Genomic DNA, 20,173 nt, shown 5'->3' on the forward strand with positions numbered 1-20,173 from the left:
TTTTGATATCAAAGCTGCATAGATGTTTTACAAATCATTAGAACAAAGGTTTAGCAGGTCAAAGCTTTCTGGCTATTTATGATTTTTTTTTTTTAAGTAAACAGTTAATTTTAAAATTCAATACATTGTCCAATGCAATTGTAAATTTATTTTGAAACCCTTTACAAATTACAATAATTGATTAAGTTTCCACACAAGGATGCTGCAAATTTAAGTATCACCATTCTGTAACCCATCATGCAGATCTCTAACAGAGTTAACAATGGTATGAAACATAATTGTTGCAGCTTACAAAATAAGAATGCATTGTTATTTGTCTGGAAGGAGAGAAAGCTAAGGGAAGGAACTGGAATTTTCTGTTCCTGAGTTATGTGTTTGCAATCCATGGAATTGCTGAAATGCTTGTGAGAATTATTACTAAATTTTGTTATAGCCAAGCTTAAATTTTTGGCTGAGATGTGCTCTACTTTTTTTGCATTTCATATCTCTTACTGAAAGTACAATAAAGTAATATTAATAAAATATTAATTATTTCCATGAAAACTTGATATTTTCCTGGATTTATGGTTTGCATTCATTGAGGGGAGTATCACTTCATCAATTTCAAATATGCTAAGGGTAAACACAGTCTTTGTGATAGAACTGAAACTGGCAAAATCACCCCTTTCATCATTATGAAAAAAAGTGAATAAAACTCCTGATTCATTAAGTTGAATCTTTTGCTGTTACAGAAGAGAACATCTTATAGCTCCCATTATAAATTTAGATCTCTATCTAAAAGCAATGTTTATTTTACCTCATCTTAATAATTTCAATTGCTACAAATTTCCCTGTAGTGGTTTTAAAGCAGTAATTTTATTAATTCCCTGCTATATTTGAAGTTATACTTCTAAAGCAAACTGAAATGGACTTATTTGAAATGTTCTGTTTCACAGACAACTAGATTTGATTTCTTCATAATTTCAAATAGTTGAATTTATACCATACATTTGGTTCAGAATTGTAAGCAGCACCCAAGATCAGATTATAATTTGGCAATATTTAAGGAGTTTCATTTTCTAAAAAGCTTTTTAACACCATACAAGAATGTCAGTGTTCATGACCTCATTGAATGAGATATCCTATTTTATTTTATCTTTCATGGTGTTGTCACAATACAAAAATAAGGGTGATTCAGATCAAGATCTTGCAGGCCATTTGTTCTTGATCAAAGTCAGTTAATTTAAGAAGACATATGCTTCTGAACTTAATTTAAATATTAGGGATCATACAACAGAATTATTTTTTCATCCATTTAAATGTAGAATGTATTCCTGCAAATAAAGACTTCTGCTTGTGAATTACTTTATACAGCTGATTAGTCTCATTTAGGTCAATGAGCTTATTGAGCTGTTTAAGTGCAAAAGTGTTTGCAGGATTCTGAGCTGTCTGCTAATCCTGTATCAATATACTTCTACATATGCAACACAATTAAAAAATATTTCATCATAATATTGTTTCAGTATTCCATTATTTAAATATCAGATGCCTCTCTAAGTCTAAAAAAGGTGCCATTAGATCACATATCCTAAGGACAGACTGTGTCAAGAAGTGTTCATTCCCTCTCCCACAACATGAAATCAGCTTTGCCTTTGCCATGGTGACAATTGTTTGCCTACACTGTAAATATTCTAATGTTTGTGACATGTGAAGTTCTGCTTGCAGTAACTTCATAATCAAATATTATCTAGTAAAAATAGCAGAAAGAATATGGAAGCTATGGAAGATGGCTGTTATGCAAGCTTAGTGGTGTTGTTAAGACAAAAAATAAGTTTTAAATTTGAAAAAATATTAAAAATTGTAGATGAGAGTTACACTAATATTGTCTATAGTAATATATCTTGTAACTAACTTATAATCTTGTAAATGTGTAGTACTTGGGTAGAATAAAATTAGAGAAAGGCACAAGAATAGTGTTAAAAGGCAAAATAAGTGTACTAAAAGATGAGAATTTAATAAAATATTAATAAAGAATTTTTATAACATAAAGATCTTTTAACTCTTATGAATAGAGAACCAAAAGTTTTGCCACAGTTTGAAAGGAAAAATGCATAGATTTGATAACAAACCTGCAAGTATGTCAGTTATAATCTGTTAAATTTTCATACTTAAAAACAAGTGGTAGGGATATAGATGGTACAGATGCTGAAATACATAGCTAGGACAGATGGGAATATGATCAGATGATAAATAGTATCTTTCAGCCTTATTTATATATTTTTTAATATTACTGAAATTATTTTTTTTTACTTTCCTATTTTCCATGGAGGATGTATCACCATGTATCATCCATGGATCACAAATCTAATTGCACCTGTCACCTTGTTCGTCTTTGGCTTCATCTTCAGGACTACAACATTCTTCAGCTCATAAAAAAAAAAAGTATCTCAAACTGGTTGTGTGATGCTACGTAGAAAAATTTTAATTACAGTGCTACATAACTAGGATTAAACTAGTGGAATCAGTATTTGTGGGAATTATAAAATATACCTACAAAAAATATACTGAATTATCTTTATATTTTTTCTTTTTCCTAAGTAACACCAAAAAGAAATATTTGTTTTTCACAGCTGTAAAATCAAAAGACATGGGGAAGACAAATATTTTCCTTTAACTTTTCTTGATAGAATATACATAAACACACACTGCATCTTATCTTTCAAATTTTTTACTTTTTAAGAGGAAATAGAAAAGGGCAATATAACAGGTATTTTAAAAAGTAATCCCTTGCTGGTTTATATGGAAGACAACAGTGTACCCAAATAATATTATTAGCAAATAATGAATGGCTGAAATTATGTTTTTAATAGGTATATTTGATTTATAGCAAATACAAATATTTTTGCTTTGTATTAAGGCAAAAATAGTTTCCTGTACATAAATACATTTTGATACTTTATTTATTTCCTCTGTTTCTTCTGTGTATATGTGTACACATATGTGGATATCCAAGGTATTTTTAAAAATTTGGGCATCATTACTCTGCTATTCCAAAAACCTGAGAGAAATTGAAATGATTTACTAAAAAATCATTATACAAGCTAAGGATAGCCTATTATTATATTCCTGCATTGGAAAAATCCTAGACAACTTCTCTGCTGGCTTAATAGAGTGGTTAGAAGTGTCTTCCTCTGTAAAATATAAAAGATCCATGAAATACATGGACTGTTTGATACAAAGCAATGTATTTATCAAGTGTCTAGCTCATTCCTTAAATAGCAGTGGAGTTTAGTTAAAAAAATTAAAATAAAATAAATATAATTATATATTTTATGTCTACCAAGGATGAGTGTACAATTTATAAGACTTCCTTCTCCTGTGGAGGAATCATTCCAGATAATGAACACTTGTCATCTTATGAAGTAAATTCATTCACGACAATCTGAGCTAAGCAAAAAAGTTCTCTAGTAGAGAGCTGAAGCATGCCAATAAACTGAAACACAGACAATTGGCATAATTTAGAACGTTCTTGAGTGAATTCATAAAATAGTCACTATTAAGGAAAATTGGTTTAAGATTAGTAAATCTTTACTAAAAAGGCTGTTTATCTGAGATAAATCATAGCTTTGTTCCCTTCTTTTTTCTGTAGCCATAGGATTTGTCATCTGCAAGAAACTTAAATGTTGTTTTCAAATCTGAAAGTGTGAAGGTCATGAAATGTAGATTACCCTTTCCATAAAATTGAGACATTTCTATCCACTCCTCTCTACAACCTGGGTTCTACCACCTTCTTCATTTAAAATGTGTTACTCAGTGATGTGCATGAAAATTTGCATTTATGGATATTTGCCCTTATGTTTGTGACAGCATGGTCACAGAAATATTGGATATGGGTATATCTCCTCCAAGTTAAATTTCTAAACTGCTGAAGACAGTGGAAGTTTTTCATCTTGAATAGGAGTGTAGCTAGAAGGCAAAATACCTGAGAAAAGCAGGACAAACCAGCACTAGGACTCCAATTCCACTTAAAATAAGGGATTTGACAGGAGATGATGTGTGATATAAGGATTTCTCAGAACCTGAAGAAATAGTTTTTAGTGCAAGTCTAAAGACAGGAAACCAACAGACAATGGTCCATGAATCTCAGAAATATTCAAGTTTCTGTGAATGATAAGAAGTGTTATTCAGCTTCCCTTTTAATTTGTTTCAAGTACCACAGAGAAAGACTACCCAAGGATACATACTTGAAGACCTCATGAGGACTGGTTTACAAACCACTCTGGTGATGATGGCAGATTGTTCTTTTAGAACCACCTTGATAATAAAAGTCAAGCTTATAGCTTCGTTATTATCCTTCCTTTCTCCTTTTAGGCCAATTAAAAATGATAATGGGTAAAGTGCATAGGATAATTAGTATTCGCTAAAACTGAGTAAAATACTTAATAAATATTTAGATAAAACTGACATTAATAATTAAATTTCTAAATACTGGCTGCAATGTCTTGTTATGGTGATCATGAATCTTTTTGATGGGAGACTATTATGATCAACTTCATTTCAGATAAGATATTTTCTGAAAATTTAATCATCAGCTTTGGGAGTGAGTTAATGGATCCTTTTCCTTTCTATAGAGCATAATATATTTAAAATTTCTTTTGCATATACAGAATTGAGAAGTCTGATTAAATATGCATGCAACAGAAGCTAGAAATAAAGAATTCAAAGGACAACCATGGGGAGATTTGATTGGGCTGAGCACTTCACAAGCATTTCTGTAGGGTACTGTAGGTACTCTTTCAGATTAGAAAACTTTGTGACTAGGATATAATGACTTTTTATTCCCCGTGAAACTCTCTCTTTTTTTTGTCTTAGTCACTTTTCTCTTATATGACTAATGATATCATTCAAATGAAAGCCATGAATCTTTCACTCAGTAAAGTTACAAAAAGAGCAGTGTTTCAGGCTTTGAAATACTAACAGACTAAAGAAAAAGAAGGCATAAGAAAAAGAATGTGACCACTTTTCTCTCATCAGTGACCAAATAACCACCTCAAAGTTAGTTATTCTAGCTATCTCAAAGGTTTGCTTCAAAAGAGTCTTTCTGAAGCTTGAGAATTTTGTGACTAGGAACAGAATAGATGTGTGGAGCCTACAGTCAGGATGAGCAAGGATCAGAAAATAGATGTCTGGATAGAAGCCTTCTATCAAAAGATTTATAGTGCTTACCTGGTTTCTTATTTCAGAATATTTTCTTTTTCAGGTAGGCATATAATCAATAGATTTGGAAATCAAGGTGTTTAGCAAATGTTTTGTTTGAGAAGTGCATCCACCTATCATAGACCTAACAGAAATAGCAGTCTCATGCCAAAAAACTTGTAGATATCATGCTAAGACAGCTCCAGTCTAGAATAATGTTTCATACACTAGGTCTACTTTTTCTCTATTTTATCATATTTGTACCCATATTTCAGGGATCTAGTAATATTTATGCCCAAACTCCTTGAAACCATTGAACATCAAGTTATGAGTTTCTTACCCAGATACTTCAGGCAATGAATCTGAGAGTCTATGCTGACATTCACAGGATAGAATGCTGATGCCATTCTATCCAAAGAACAAAACTAAGATAAATTATTTAAATTAGAAGTTATTAAAATAAATAAGGTAATAATGTGGTACACAGTATTTTAAATATTGTAATCTAGTACTGGTGTAGAAAAGAGTTCTAGAATCATATCACCATTTGGATTGGAAGGGACATTCAAAGACTGTCTAGCCCCACCCTCCTGCCTTTGACATTGACATCATCCACTACATTGGGCTCCTCAAAGCCCCACCCAACCTGGTCTTAAACCTTGATCACTTCCAGGAATGTGGAATCCACAACATTTCTGGGAAACCTGTTCCAGTTCCTCCCCACAGAAATTCAGAAAAGAAATTCAGAAAGAATTTCTTCCTAATATTCAGTCTAAACCTACCCTCTTTCATTTTAAAACTATCATTCAGAGGCTTTGGTAAAAGTCTCTCATCTTTCTTATAAGCCCCCTTTATATATTGAAAAGCTGCTGGAAAGTCTCCTGAGAGCCTTCTCCTCTCCAGGCTGAACAACACAAATGTTTCAGCCTTTTTCATAGGATAAATAATTTTTGTGGCTCTCTTCTGGGCCTGTTGGACTCACTCCAATAGGTCCATGTCCTTGTTTTGTTGGGGGCCCAGAGCTGGTTGCAATACTCCACATGGGGTCTCACTAGCATGGATGAACCCTTAAAATATGAGTGTTTGTTGTCTCTCATGTTTTAAATCTGTTACTTCTGAACTTAGTGGCTCTGAATGGATGTTTTGGAGCACCAGACGAGGAATAAGAGGAAATATGTTGGCCTTGAAGGGACAGCAAAACTGAAGCAATTGCAGAGCCAATCTTTTTTAGGGGTGCCATCATTCTGAATAACCTGAATAAGAAATATGAGTAAAATAGGAAGATAATAAAATCAAAGATAATGCAAGGGAAGTGCACCATAGACCTGAAGGACCTCCACTGTCTTGACCTGAGGGTTCTAAAGTTCATCAATATAACTCAAAATGAGAATTAGAATACAAGACTAATGGCTCAGGAATTCTGTTTTAGCATGCCCTCTGAACAAATTTGAGATTATATTCTTGGAAGAAAGAATTTTGAATTTCACTAATTACCAACTGAGTTAGAATTTACTGTACAATCAGAACAATTTATTGAAACACTTGATACATCGTTTTCCATCTGCCTTCCTCAGTGGTATAGTTGTGCCTTCACAGGAATCAGCTTTTGATTACTTAACAAATAATTACCAAAAGTGCTGGTTTAATTTTATTTGAAAGTCAATATGTTTTAATTCTTCTTTTAGTCAGGACATTAGTACTTATGCTTTTATACATGTGAGTACACTGCAGAGTACCCCAGCCAATAGTCTATCAAAATATAGGAGTACACAGCCTTTTATTGGCATTATAGGTCAGTTTCTGGGGATGTCTGGGCTTACCTTGGCCTGAGCTGGTTCTAGCTTGTTTGAACAGGCTGGAAGCCAAGTGACACTGTCCTGCTTTATTGAGATGAAGGTCTCTGCATGACTGTGGCTGAATCTGACCACCTGTGGGAGACATGGCACAGCCAACCATTGTACCTTTCTCTCTGTTGAGGCTGCTCTTCCTCAGCTTCCAGACTTAAGCTGGGAGAAAACTGGTAACTTATGTGAGAACTCCAGACTAAGGAGAAAGGGGGAGCTCCCTCCATGAGCACTGACCTGCCTCCCACTGCTGATTCCTGAGTCTGCTGACAACTTGCTGAGTTCTGGTGCCCATTTTGCTTAGGCAGAGCCACCTCCCCTGCATCAGGTCCCCAGGGGCTTCTGGAACAGGGAGATTATCTTGAGAAAAAAGGAACAGCTGGACTAAGTATAAATGTTCCTTTTATTTTGATTAGATTATTCAGATCTTCAGTTAAGGTAACAATCAATAATGTTTGACCTCACATTTGAGCCATGTGGAGTAGGTTAAATAGAAATGTTAATGGAATTATCAGGACTAAAGATTTTCCAATATAATAAGATATTTTAGGAATCTAAATAAAGATATTTCAGGAAACTAGCTGGGAATTTCTGAAGGAAAAATGTGAATTCCTGTGGTCTTCAAATGGATACTCATGTAGACAAAAGCATGAACTGCTAATGAAAAAGACAGAAAAATAATTGAAATACCTCTCTTCACTGTTTGAGGAGTGAGAAATAAAATGAGCTATAGCAAATGATGGAGATGATTTTCAATTCCTGATCACTTCAGGACATTCACTATTTTTAGTTCAAATGGAAAGCTCAACTGTCTCAAGCACTGTAAAAATGGAAGCAGAGCTGCAAGTGACACAGAAAGAGAAGTAGCTTTCCACAGACTGAAGCAGCTGAAGGGAGCTGGAACATGACAGTGGAGGGAACTGAATCTGTAAGATAGAAGGTAAGTAGGGAAGTTGAGGGAGATTTTACCTAATTCTCAGATAAAATGTCTCACATTTCTTCTAGCTTTCTTCCATTCACTTGATATGCAAGTAAACACTTATTTTTAGACTTTAATACAGTAAGATTTCTTCCTAACAATAAATTAAATTTCAGAGCTGCTACATGAGAAATTCACAGAACATAGAAGGGGAAAATTGCTTGGCCAAAACTGACCTGGGACTAAACTAGTAAGACTAAACCAGAGGAAACTATCAGACTTCATAAACAGTGGAATACTTGGGAGAAGGATGTGAAATATAGGGCATGATGGAATGCTGCCTTACTGGGAATTTATGACTAATGCTGGATATAAAATCAGTAAAACAAAGATCAGTGGACAGAGGCAATCAGCTGTTTAGTTAGGACTGGGGGAAGGTAAAGCAAACCATGTAATTGAAGCTGCTCAGTGCTTCCTCTCAAGCAGTTCTGCTTCTGATCATAGCAGTTTTGAGCAGGAAGATAAATGTGTGGCTGATCTGATCATGATGTGGCTAACTTTATTCTGTGACCAGGAGAGAGCCAAGATGATTTTCCTGCCACCAGTGAGAGATCATTCAACAAAAACAAATAAGATAATTTGAGGCCCTAACAGAATGCAGACAATTCCATCAGATAAAAATACATCTCTATCATGTATAATGCAATGCTAATTGCCAAACACTTTTCTTTTAATGGATCTATTATTTCTTTCAATTGCTAAATTAAATTCCTGTCTGTTGCAAGGAATGTACTTTCTCTTATGTGTTTCTCCTGAATTCAAGAATTTGAACTGGGTCACAATGATAGTGATGAATCAGCCAAACCATTGCAGTGCAGTATTAGCTGTCAATAGATAATTTCAGTGTACAGTTCATCCTGATTTAGCAAAAGTGAATGACAGTGCCCCAGATTTTTTTCCTTCTGTATTTTTCTAATGAGGAGTTATTGAATTGCTTACAAAAGGGACCTGCTTTGTGCTTCATGTTTGAGCTATTGACTTTTAAAATATATAATGACTGCAAGTTCACTATTGGACTTTGAAACCAGGATAAGTGAAAGAATACAAGAAGAAATGGTTCACTCTAATGGCTGTAGAGGATTGACCCTGGTGGGATGTCAGGTTGCCACCAAAGCTGCTCTATTACTTCCCTCATCACCTGGATAGGAAAGAGAAAATATAAGGAGAGATAGGAGAGGGAGAGATCATCTGTCACTTACTGTCAGGCAAAAGAGACTTGACTTGAGAAAAGCAATAGAATTGATTACCAATCAAACCAATAAAGTGTATTGAGAAAATAAAACCAAATCCTAAATTCCCTCTACCCCTCCTTTCTTACTACTCCTGATTCTTGTGCTCCTTCTCCAGAACACTGCAAGGGAACCAGGAACAGGGTTGCAGCTGGCACTGGCTGTGTCAGACATGTGAAAAGCTTCTCAGAGAAGCCACCCCTTGCAGCACCACATTTCTAAACCTTGTCAGCCAAACCCAATACAGTGGCCCACTCACAGTATATTGAAAATATTGTCCCTGTGTGAAGTGAATATTCTTTACTTCAGAAGTACAATAGCTATGTGTACAATATATAGCTTTGTGCACTGGGATAAGTAGACATCCCACAATTTTCCAAACCTTCTTGTAAGAGTAGCATAAAGAAACTTTGTCAGATGTAAAGCTCTGAGAATAACTGAAAGAATAGTTGTGAGTATTCAGTCCTGCATAGGCATTGCTGAGAGACACAGCTATCTATATTTACAGGTGTTCCATTTCACCAAAAACATGTTGTTTAAGATGAACGTGTAATGACAAACACCACTCACATTTTATAGTGTATTTAAAATCTAAGAAAACTATTTTTTCTTGATCAGTTAGGTTTTAGGGTTTTAGGGTTGTTTTTTTTCTTATATATTATAAACATGTAATATAGGAAATATGTAATATATAGATAACTATGTAATATATATGTAATATATTTCAGGTATCATTAAGAGATTGAAGATATATCGAATTATCCATTGAAATTCAGAAAAGTACTTTGAAAGATACATTTGTATGGCAGCTGTGGTTTAGCTAAAGTATTTTATATTTAGATTGCAATATAGCTACAATCTTTTAAGCAATAGTGTTCAGGTATATTGAGTTAGTGCATAAGTGCAGAAAACAAGTATCTTCAGCATGAAGTGGGAAATTGCAATAATAAGTGAGCATCTCTCTTAGTCATTGATGACTGCAGTAGTAATGCTCCTTTCAAAATTTAGTTACAATCTCCAGAAGTTTAATGTATTTTTTTCTAGGTGATTTGTTTCTATTTTGTTTGTTTTGTTGGTTTGTTTTTGTTGTTTTTTTTTTCTATAGCCTTTCCATGAATAAAATGGATTTTACTTGGTTTAATAATTTTCATGAACATAGCTCTAAGAGGAAATTTCTGTACTGTTCATAGTGACTGTCATATATAAGACAGTATACAGATAAAGAGGATGAAAAAAATAGTTTTAGCATGGTTTTCAGAAATAAAACTGTGCTGTTTTTTACTGGCTGATTTGTGCTGAACATAGTGGCAATAATATAGAGATGTTTTTGTTCTTGCTGAGCAGGGCTTACCCAGAGCCAAGGCCCTTTCTGCTTTTTGTGCTGCCTGTGCTGGTGAGAAGGGTGAGGGGGCACATCCAGGACAGGTGACCCAAACTGACCCAGGGGATATTCCAGAGCATGTGAGATCAAGGTCTGCATATAAGGCAGAGGGGAAGAAGGAGTAAGGAGCAGACATTTGGAGTGATGACATTTTGGTGTCATCTTTTCTACTCTGGCATGTCAGTGGAGCTTGGGAAGAAAGTCTTTTTGATAAGCATGTGCTCTTTATGTAAGAAACAGATTTCTGTCCTGTGGTTGCAGGCAGGAACAAGACAGAGTGCAAGGGAATTATGTTCCTGGGTGTTGATTGCAGATGCTTAGCAGAAATGGTGGCTTTCAAAACCACAGCAAAACTGATTTGCCTCAAGGTATCAGGCTGCACCCTACTTCTTTCCCTGCAGACTTTGCAAGCACAAATTAAGCACACATAAGCACAACTTATATATAAGTTATATCAGAACTTGCACAAGATACTTCTGAAATATCTCTATTTAGAAACATCTCCTTCAAAATAAAGTATATATTTCTGCCTTAACTGGAAATCAGTAGATTTGTAAGGGGACATTTCAGTGTCCTATTTCTCTAGGATTTCTGTGTCTTCTTTATGTGTTAAAAGTGAATATCCATCATGAAATAATACAGCTTTTTAATTTCTGACAAATGTTAACTATTTTGTTCATTACTGCAACTGTATAGAAATGATCAATATTTTGATTGATTGATTGATTGATCTGGCTGACTGGCTGTCTATATCATCCCTAAGCTGTTACTTAGTGGCTTCTTCTTTGAATCATGTCCTTAGACTTCTGTACCATAGAAATATCTTCTCTTTTTAAGGTGTGAAATATTTACTTTCTAGATCCTGTCGTCTGGAAATACTTAACTAGTCTTGGACTCATTAATACTTAGTTAATTCTTAAATACTTCTAAGATGTTAGACTTGTAGTTATTTACTGCCTGATCTCGTTCTACTCTGTTTTTCACCTGACCAGGCCAGTTACTTCTATAAATGTGTGCAATGGCATTTGAAAAACAGGATTTTTACCACAATAGATTAAACATTATGGACTGAAAATTATGTACTGTCATCTTGTTATGCCAGCTCTGCATTTGTTCCTAACACTACTGTCATCTGTTAAAAGAGATTAAAAGCTGAATAGAAAATGTTTCACAAGTAACAATGCACTTCACAATTATGTTATTTGTTAAAGTATTTGTAACTCTGAAAAAGAACAAGTCCCATGTTTGAGAGATAAATGAATAGATAGTTTTTGAATAGATGCACTAGGTGTTTTATCTATACTTTTCTGTGCACAGTGCTGAATTTTGATCAACTGGAAAAATTCTGAAGTCCAGAAAGTACAAAGAAAACTTCAAAATTTACTTGCAGGTTTTAGAACTCATTTGATTTGTTTTTTAAAATTATTTTAAATGTCTTCTATTCTTTTGGTTTATTTTTAGTTATTTTTGGCTGTAAAATTTCTGAGAAATGAGAGAAATCAGCTGCAGTTATTTATCTGGCTTTATCTTCTTTTTGTTATGGTGTTTTTCTGTGAGCAATATGAGTCTAATTCACAATCTTTAGCAAATTGATGTCTATTCTTTTCTTCCATGTGGTTTTACTTTGTGATCTAAAGACACAGTAGTTACACAGCATATATTCACAAAAATAATATTTAATTGTTTATAAGTATTATTTTTTCAAATGGCAATCTCAATTTTTGTCATATGCAACCTTTACCTAGTAATTTTGCAGATACAAAAATGACACAACTTGTGATTTGGTGTGTCATTTCAGAGCAGCTCTTGGACTTGGATCAGCTTTAGAAACCAGTGGTGATTAAAAGTCTGATTCCTGTCAGCCATTTGTAGGAACATGCCTTTGTTGGGTTTTGAAATGATGTGACAGAGGAGGAGGTACAAATAAAGTAATAGCTTTTAGTGGTTTGAGGGTTGTGACATACAGGGAAAGCTCTAGTTCAGCATGTTCATTTTCCTTCAGTCCATTCTTGTTTCCACTACATTCTGAGGAATGTACTGTTCAACTGCAGATCAGCATCACTTCTATGCTTCTAGCACTAATAATTTAAAACCTTACATCTTTGATATTGGTTCCCTGCTAAGCCTCTTCCCTTTCAATTATAATATTGACTTTTCTTTATAGTATCTTGCAATACTTCTTGTTATCTTATTGGTACGAATGTTCATGCCTGAAAAGATAAAAGGAACACTGCAATGTACTTCTCAGCCTTTATACAGGGGGTTGTAAGCTCTTGAAAAGTGACTTTTTCCTTTCTTTTCTTTTTTTTTTTTTTTTTTTTTTGAAAATAGCAAAAACTTTTAACTCCTAATTTTACCAAGTGTGTTGAAAAGATGTATTTTTGTGTATTTGCTATGTAGTTATGTTCTTCATAGGCCAGTTATCTGCACATCCTTAAGGCAGGTCTTTCCAAACTATTGCAATTATGACTTTATTGAGACTTTTTTCTCTTGGAAAAAAAAAAAAAAAATAAAACCTTGTTCTTTGCTAACATTTGAGATAAATTAACTTGGTGACATGTTAATGTTGTTTCTCTAGCATTTCCCCTGTCCTCCTTACTTCCCTAGAAGCAAATGCTAGCTCCTTGCCCTTGTGGAGCAAACTTTAATGGATGGCATGTCAAAATGCAACTAGCAGGTGGTGTACAAGTAAGCATTTCTTCTATACTATTGAGAAACAGAAAAGTGAAATAATTACACTAAAACTAATATTTTATTTAATGTTTTCAGACATCAGCAGAAATTTATTACCCATCAAGCAGACCTGATTTCAGGCACAACTGAATACCAACCAGAATGTGGCCATCAAGTTTCTCTTCAATTTTGTTACACATGTTTTGAAGATATCAAGGGATGCAGATTAATCTGCTTTAGCACAGAACCAGCTGTTACTGTCTGCATCATTACATTTCAAAGCATATTCCAAAAGCAAAACTATTTTTTTCTTTCAACTTTAGGTTCTTTCATTGTCTTCTTATAGGTTTTGTTGCTGTTTTCTTGATTCACCATCCACTTTTAAAATATAATTTCTTTTTTTTTTTCCTGTGTGATTTCATTATTGACTACATTCACAAGCATGTATGGACCAGAAAAATTCTGGTCTGGGCTAGGCTGTGACTTTTCAATTTGTCTTGCTGACAGCAGGGCTCCTCTCAACAGCACAGTGTGTCTCATGGCATGGCATCTCCACTGCTACAGGAACAGCACTAACTTCAGCATCACTGGAGAGGGGACTCTCCTTCCTTCTCTCCTTTGTCAATCTATTTTGAAGCAAGGGTACAGAAGCAGTATTTCTTTCTTTTGAGAAAAAATAAAGAATAATGCTTAGACAAAATTATGTTACCCTGTTTTTGTGTCTAACACTTCAGTGTCTGAACATTACAAACCTGTTATTCATCACAATTTGGGTTTTTTCTGTACAGAGGATACACCTAAGATATTGTTCAATTAACGTGATTGATTGTCTGTCTCAACTTTTACAGCTATGAAGATCACAAAGTGTTTCACATGCTAACCTATCAATAATTGACACAGGATAGCACTGATACTTTAGTATTTATGCTCTATATAGTACTTCAAGCATTTCTGGCATTAGCTTTAATGTTATGTGTGAACATTAAGAACAGAACTTTTGGTGGCCTGATGGCTTTAGCATTTAAACAGTCCAAAATTTCCAAGGATCTTTAAAAATATTTCTGGTCTTGATTTTATGCATATTTAGTTTTTAAAACAAATAGGTTGATTAACCAGGGTGCACAGTGCTGCCCTTTGAAAGGGGAGATGAATGAGGCAGGGCAAGGGAGTGCAGCCATAGCATGGAAATAGAAGAGGCAAAGGCTGGCATTGGATGGCTCTGGGAATATAAACAGCAGTCAGTTAAAAATAAGAGATGTGGACAAAAAGATTTTGATGGACAAGAGGAAATATCTAACATGTAAAATATATGTGTTTAAAATAAACAAATAGTAATTTAAACTGTAATGTAGACTTGTAGACTTATATAGAAAAAGCAAGGTGTAAAGCTGTGTTAGCAAATACACATGAATAGTCCCAAGGGAATCCCAGAGTAAAGAAAAGAAAATGCCACCATCAACACCACACAGATATGGTGAAGAATTTGGGAAGCTGTCACTTTGATGTAATACCTCATTCTTTCTTCTTGAGGAATACTGGTATGTGTCTCTGGGCTGTAAGAGTAATATGAACAAAACAATTCAATAGGAAAATTTTGTGCAACAGTTATTAATTGCATTATTATTAATATCTATTTTGCTTTGATTGGATATTTTGGGTTGTGAATGTCAGTATCACTGTGTCAGACTAGCTGTTATAAATATCATGGTTAATTTAGATTTTTAAGATTAAAGTGACACTAAAGTTCTTGAGTTCCTAAAAAAGATGTGTGTCCCTTCTTCCCCCATTACAAAACATGAAATGCAGCATAGCCAGCAGAGTCTGGGATGGATGCAGCCTCCCAGGACAGCTCACAGAGACTCTACCATTTCCTGCATCTCAGGAGTTGCCTGAATAGGTCAGGAGTCATGGCTTTACTATGTGCTCAAGGCTGAGTAATGACAACTTGTGAATTTCTTAATCATGCAGGGTGTGCCATCTGTCATGTGTCAGGGAATGTGCATACAGCACATACCAGGCTGGTTCACAGACCATGTGTTCTACCCCATCCTAAATGTGGCATTGATGTGACCTGGAGGTTGGTCTGGTGCTTGGCCTGTTTCTTATCATTTACAGTTACTGGGGACGTTGGGAGCAAAAACAGAGTATGTAAGCATGGAAACTAGCACCAGATTTTGCACATCATAAGGGAATATTTTTTGTGTCTAACAAGTTCTGTAAATGTAGACTTGATTTTTCTAAGATCTATGACAGAATTTATCATGATAAATTGAAAAGAGTGCATAAAGTTTGCTGTATCAGCCAGTAATCTGCCAAGACAAACATTATTTGTTTACTTTCTATCTGACTGTTATTGCCTACCACACAGTCTGCCTTTTTATCACCTATTTAATGAACTGCAGAACTATCTTTCATTTGTGCTTGTTCATCTTGGCACAAAGTTTCTCAACGGGTGTGTTAATAGAATTAATGCACAGCAGTAAAAAAGAGTAGAATCCTGAAACAGAAATAGAAATCTAATTTACTTTCCCCAAACAACTACTGAGTGAACACATATGCCACTGAAACAGATTAGCACAACTGTGGCAGCTAAAACATTAATGAACTGCAGTGGACATGCCTGCTCTGGACACTGAAACCTGCACATGAGAGAATTGCAAGAAGCAGGTTATACAACATCTGCCATCAAAATTAGAGCTAGATAATTTAACATATGTTTAAATAATTAAATGACATGGTTTTACACACAGCATTCAAATAGTTCTGAGATGCAATTATTCACATAAAACATATGCTTCTGTTTTAGCACACATGGTTCTGGTTAGAAGTAAAGTCCATGAAGAAGCAGAATCTGACAGGCAAGCTCAGCGCTCTGTAACTTGTACATTTGGCATGAAACATATGGTCTGCACTCAAGCACAGAAACCATCATATAAGGTGAAAGCCAGGGCAGCAAATTACAAAAACAGACTAGCACGAGAACTACTTTTGAAAACTACTTTTAGAAAGTTTGCTTAATTTATTGAGAATATTCCTTATAACTTTCATGCTATGAGCACTGCTCTTCAGTAATAGCATTTTAACATCCTTCCAGAAACCAAACAGCAAAGAAGTAACTGCACCCTTTTATATCTCTGAGCTGAATATAGAAGTCAACACTACTTAATGTATCTCTGTTCAGCAGAGACATGGTAAAAAGAAAGGGTGAGTTAAGTTCTATTTTCTCAAAATCCATTCTTTTTTTTCTATGTAGCTGTTGTTGTTTAGGACTTTCCAGTGTGTACTAATTTAATTCAGGATTACCATTGGAATGTCTCAGAGTTGGAGAAGAACATCAGCTAACTGCAGGCTGAGGCCTCACTTTAATAGGTTTGGTCAGTCAGATGAAAAACCCTCCATTATAACCATCTCCTAAATCTGATCTGTGAAAGGTACTAAAGCTCTTGCCTTTCTTTGTCTGTGATAGAAAATGCATTTTGTGTCTTCACGAATTGTACACAAAAGGAGTTAGATTCTGTTTGTAAAACAAGCATGCCTGCTGGGTTTAATCACCACAAGCAAAAATCACTTTAAATCTGCTACTAACAGCACTTTGGCATCTTTTATTAGCGAGTGTATAAAAGCCTCTTTGATTTTTTAAAATACATTGGAGCTGTTTCCTTTATAAGTGGTGGTACAACAATATTCCAACTGACCTTCATCCTCACTATTGCTTTTGTGCTCTGCAGATTCTCTTCTAACATTAAAAAAATGAAGCAAACAAACTCAGGCTCTCAAACTGAGTTGATTAGTCACTTGCCTTTCATCTCTGAGTCTACAGTCAAAGGTGCTTTCAACACTAGTATCTTATTATCTTCAGATCAGATGCCTTTAGGTCTACAGTGTAATGTGTTTTGATGATGTTGGATTCCAGGCCAAAAGAAAAAAAAAAAAAAACTAAACTAAACTAAACAAAAAAAAAAGTTGTTTCTATTTGAATACTAAAAATTTCATATTCTCCTAATTGAATGGAGGAAAACCTTCTGCTGATTCAAAGACAACTGAGAGAAGAGTACAAAAAGTGGAGTTGTACCTGCCATCATTTTATGTCACCTTCATTTAAGAAGCAAAATTTCATATAATGATATATCAAATATACTTTCTGTATAAATTTTGAATCCACTGCAAACCAGTTTTAGCTATACCTTTAGAAATCAGTAATTATTATCCTTATACTAATTTCAACAAAACAAAGGGTGGGAGGTATCCTCTCAATTCCTCAGTCTGCAGAATGGCTTTATACCACAATTTAAAAGATCCAAGAGACGTGCTCTAATACCAGTAGCACAATACAGTTTTGTAGAGCTGATCTTTTACTCAAATTATAAATAGTGGCTGACCTTGTCTTGATAGGGAAAAAAAACTAAAACTAATCTGTAAATAAATCTTACTTCATTTAGACTTACATTTAATAGTTTGCTTTTTCTCACAAGTGCATGCCCACATAGTTGTCACAGAATCATAGAGTGGTTTGGGTTGGAAGGGCATTAGTGGTCATTGAGTTCCACTCCTTGTCATGAACAGGGACACCTTCCACTAAACCAGGCTCCTCAGGGATCCATCCAACCTGGCCTTTGTAGATTTCACTGCATGTTCTTTTGAGAAGAATCCCACTCAATATATTAGAACCTAACTGAATATATTATATTAGCTTTCAACTATTGTTTTCATGCTGTGAATATTTTTGAGATGAAACCTGGTGAAACGATCTCTTCAGAGACAGTAAGTGAATAATAGTGATTTCAGTAGAGTTTCAGGGATATAAGGAAAAGGTTAATTACCTCATGTTAGGGTCTTTACAACTGTGTATGTTAGTCTAATATACATGATATCATTTAGATTTAAACAACATTATTCACTAAAACCCATCTACAAAAATTTATGCATATTGTATATTGCAGCTACTCTTAATTGTAAAGAAGTGATCCATTGACTTCTGTTGCCTTATGTTAATTTTAAGTTCTGACAACATAATCAATAAGAGGCCAAAGAAATTCTCTTAAAAACCCCAAAACATCTGTCACTTGATGTATAGATTAATCATTCAAACAGCTGAAGTCTACAAACCTCATTTATTCCATTCAGTTACCTAATTATGGCAGTAATCCAGGAACAATCTAAACACCTCCAGAACACAGAACCAATTATACTGGGTTTCACTAAGGGTTCACCACTGTCCTAGACTGTAACAAGCCACAGACAAAAAAAAAACTTTAGCTGCCCACTATTCTAAAAAACATAGACTGTACAGAACAGTCTTAACTATCCTAGAACTTTATGTTGCTTTATCTTTTTTTTTTCCTTCACCTTAGTAAAGAGGTGACAGCTGCCCTGTTCCATGTGGAGTCCCTCCAATGGAACAGAGTCCTTCACCAGCTGCTCCAGAATGGGTTTCTGCCACAGGCTGTAATTCTCCAAGAACTCTCTAGCATGGGACCTAGCAAGGCTGTCCCTCAGCTCCCCACTAAAACTTTTCCTTTTAAACCCAAGACACCCTTATTCTAAGTTTTCTCCTTATTCTTTAAGAACATATCTGAAAGCCAAAGCAGACATAAAATGGTATTAAAAGCTTTTCTTTCTGTAGCACAGAAGCCACCCTAGGCACTAATTTTTTTAAAATATAGACTAATTCAAATCCCTCTCCTTGAATTTATAAAAAGCCTGATAAACTGCAAAAATGTGGCATGTAAACTCTATTTCACAGGCACAAATACAGAGCAATGATTCTTTATTTACATTCTCATTAAAATTATTTTCCAGTGTGTTTGAACATAAATGTTTTTACTTCACTCATCCCAACCAAATGCTAAAAAATTCACATGCTGAAAATGTTATTAGAGTAAAGCAGTAAGTTGCTACCTAAAATTAAAAGTATTTTGCTTGAAACAGAAGCTTATTTAAACACACAGATTGCCATACATTGGATATAGGATTTGCCTATGGGCAAATCAAATTGAATTGCATGACAAGTAGTGGAAGGAACAAAAGCAACAAAACCAATATGCTGTAAATAATTTCATAATGGACCAAGTCAAGTCTTAGTTAGAAAAGCACCATAGGATACAGCTATCAGCTCTATTCTTGGTTCTTAAACATGAATCTTATATGTTGCTAATACAGTATTAATAATCTATTTATTTAACAATTAATTAAAAAAGATAAGTCATTAATAAAATCTTTTTATCAAAGAATATATATAGCTGCAGTGATGTTACACACTCCTTGTAATGTGAAATTCAAGATAATGAATTATGATGAGGACCTAGATATTCAGTGAAGCTGGAACCTGCAGCAGAAATTGTACAAGGAGTACCACTCCTTGTAGACACATTTTTTTGGCAGACAACAAATAGTGATGTTACAGGAACCCAGAAGCTGAAAAATTCCTTTCTTAAGAGAACTATTTCCTAATACTGGCACATAGTGGAAGCATATGAAAAAGCTCTTGAGTTTTGTCTTGAGTTAGCTTAGGGAGGATTCCAAAACAAAGCATTCTTGAAATTACTTGACCTTTTTAGCCAATACTTTTTCAGTAAGGACAATATCCCCTAAAGACAGAATGTGGTGAAGAATCAATAAATAAGCCATTGCATTTTGTTGATCTTAGAGAAGAACTGAACCCTTTTTCTCCTTCCTGGGTCTTGAAAAAGACACAATTATCAGAGCTCATAAAATCCATGTATAATGAAGTCATCTGAAGACATAGCCACCCTTTCATGTATCGTTTGACAAGTAAGTGAATTCAATTAGGATCAAAGATTTAACTAGCTGTCAATAAATTGTTAGTATTTATCAGCCTTGGCTTTATATTCTATTAATTAAAAAGCTAGAAGAGATGCTTGTTTAATATGCT

Source organism: Oenanthe melanoleuca, chromosome 4 (genome assembly GCF_029582105.1).
Source record: "Oenanthe melanoleuca isolate GR-GAL-2019-014 chromosome 4, OMel1.0, whole genome shotgun sequence".
In the NCBI taxonomy this organism is placed as follows: Eukaryota; Metazoa; Chordata; class Aves; order Passeriformes; family Muscicapidae; genus Oenanthe; species Oenanthe melanoleuca.